General features: G+C 34.3%; 1 protein-coding gene across 1 annotated transcript in view; it reads left to right on the forward strand.

Moving 5' to 3' along the window:
• umad1 (UBAP1-MVB12-associated (UMA) domain containing 1) overlaps positions 1 to 2500 on the forward strand; it is an 11363-nt gene that overhangs the window by 6549 nt on the left and 2314 nt on the right. The gene's annotated exons all lie outside the window — the stretch shown is intronic.

A 2500-nucleotide genomic window follows, 5' to 3' on the forward strand; every position in this document is an offset into this window, starting at 1 on the left:
TATAACCCGGTGCGCTTTATATATGGATTAATATTAAGATTCATTTTCATAAAGTTTCGGTCTCGCAACTACGGTAAACAGCCGCCATCTTTTTTCCCCGTAGAAGAGGAAGTGCTTCTTCTTCTACGCAAGCAACCGCCAAGGTAAGCACCCGCCCCCATAGAACAGGAAGCGCTTCTTCTTCTACTGTAAGCAACCACCCGCCCGCGTAGAAGAAGAAGAAGAAGCGCGCGGATATTACGTTTCATTTCCTTTGTGTGTTTACATCTGTAAAGACCACAAAATGGCTCCTACTAAGCGACAGGTTTCCGGTTCATGAAAAGACGCAATCTCTCCATCTGCACACGGACTACTATTTCACAGCAACTGCCTAAAGACTTTCAAGAAAAGCTGGCTACTTTCCGTGCATATTGTAAAAACAAGATAGCTGAAAAAAAGATCCGGCCAGAGAACATTATCAACATGGACGAGGTTCCACTGACTTTTGATATTCCTGTGAACCGCACTGTGGATACAACGGGAGCACGTACGGTGAATATTCGCACCACAGGGAATGAGAAGTCATCCTTCACTGTGGTTCTAGCTTGCCATGCTAATGGCCAGAAACTTCCACCCATGGTGATATTCAAAAGGAAGACCTTGCCAAAAGAGACCTTTCCAGCCGGCGTCATCATAAAAGCTAACTCGAAGGGATGGATGGATGAAGAAAAGATGAGCGAGTGGTTAAGGGAAGTTTACGCGAAGAGGCCGGGTGGCTTTTTTCACGCAGCTTTGTCCATGTTGATATACGATTCCATGCGCGCCCACATCACGCTGGTTTTAATATATTATTAAAGTTTGACTGACCTATCTGACTGTTTTTTTGACATTCCTTTAGCGCAGTTAGATGCGGCTTACAACACGGGGCGGCTTATAGGTGGACAAAGTTTTGAAATATGCCGTTCATTGAAGGCGCGGCTTATAACCCAGGGCGCCTTATGGTGCGGAAAATACGGTACACTTTATTGACCTTTTTATGACATTCTATTGAACATTTTATTGTACCCTTCATTGACATTGTATTGTACACGTTAACTTTTTATTGACACTGTATTGTACACATTTTATTGTACACTTTTATGTACCTTTTACTGTACCTTTCATTGACACTTTAATGTACACGTTAACTTTTTTATAGACATTCTATTGTACACTTTATTGAAATTTTTTTGTACACTTTTATGCACGTTTTATTGTACCTTTCATTGACACTTTAGTGTACACGTTAACCTTTTTTATAGACATTCTATTGTACACTTTATAGACATTTTATTGTCAGTTTTATTGACATTTTATTATACACTTCATTGACATTTTAATGTAGACGTTAACTTTTACAGTTTTCTGTGCATTTTATTGTGCACTTTGTTGACCATTTTATGACATTTTATTGTACACTTTATGTACCTTTTACTGTACCTTTCATTGACACTTTAATGTACACGTTAACTTTTTTATAGACATTCTATTGTACACTTTATTGACATTTTTTTGTACACTTATGTACGTTTTATTGTACCTTTCATTGACACTTTAGTGTACACGTTAAACTTTTTTATACACATTCTATTGTACACTTTATAGACATTTTATTGTCAGTTTTATTGACATTTTATTGTACACTTCATTGACATTTTAATGTTGACGTTAACTTGTGCATTTTATTGTACACTTTGTTGATCTTTTTATGACATTTTATTGTACACTTTATTGTACCCTATATTGTATTGTACACATTAACTTTTTATTGCCATTGTATTGTACACTTTGTAGACATTTTATTTTACACTTTTCTGTACGTTTTATTGTACCTTTCATTGACACTTTAATGTACACGTTAACTTTTTTATAGACATTCTATTGTACACTTTATTGACATTTTTTGTACACTTTTATGTACGTTTTATTGTACCTTTCATTGACACTTTAGTGTACATGTTAACCTTTTTCATAGACATTCTATTGTACACTTTATAGACATTTTATTGTCAGTTTTATTGACATTTTATTGTCAACTTTATTGACATTTTATTGTACACTTCATTGACATTTTAATGTAGACGTTAACTTCTACAGTTTTCTGTGCATTTTATTGTACACTTTGTTGACCTTTTTATGACATTTTATTGTACACTTCATTGACATTGAATTGTACACTTTATAGACATTTTATTTTACACTTTTCTGTACGTTTTATTGTACCTTCCATTGACACTTTAGTGTACACGTTAACTTTTTTTATAGACATTTTATTGTACACTTTTCTGTACATTTTACATGTACACTTTATTGACCTTTTTATGACATTTTATTGAACACGTTATTGTACCCTTCATTGACATTGTATTGTACACGTTAATAAAAAGTTAACGTGTACATTAAAGTGTCAATGAAAGGTACAATAAAATGTACAGAAAAGTGGACAATAAAATTTCTACAAAGTGTACAACACAGTGTCAAT

This window comes from Nerophis lumbriciformis, linkage group LG21 (genome assembly GCF_033978685.3).
Source record: "Nerophis lumbriciformis linkage group LG21, RoL_Nlum_v2.1, whole genome shotgun sequence".
Lineage (NCBI taxonomy): Eukaryota > Metazoa > Chordata > Actinopteri > Syngnathiformes > Syngnathidae > Nerophis > Nerophis lumbriciformis.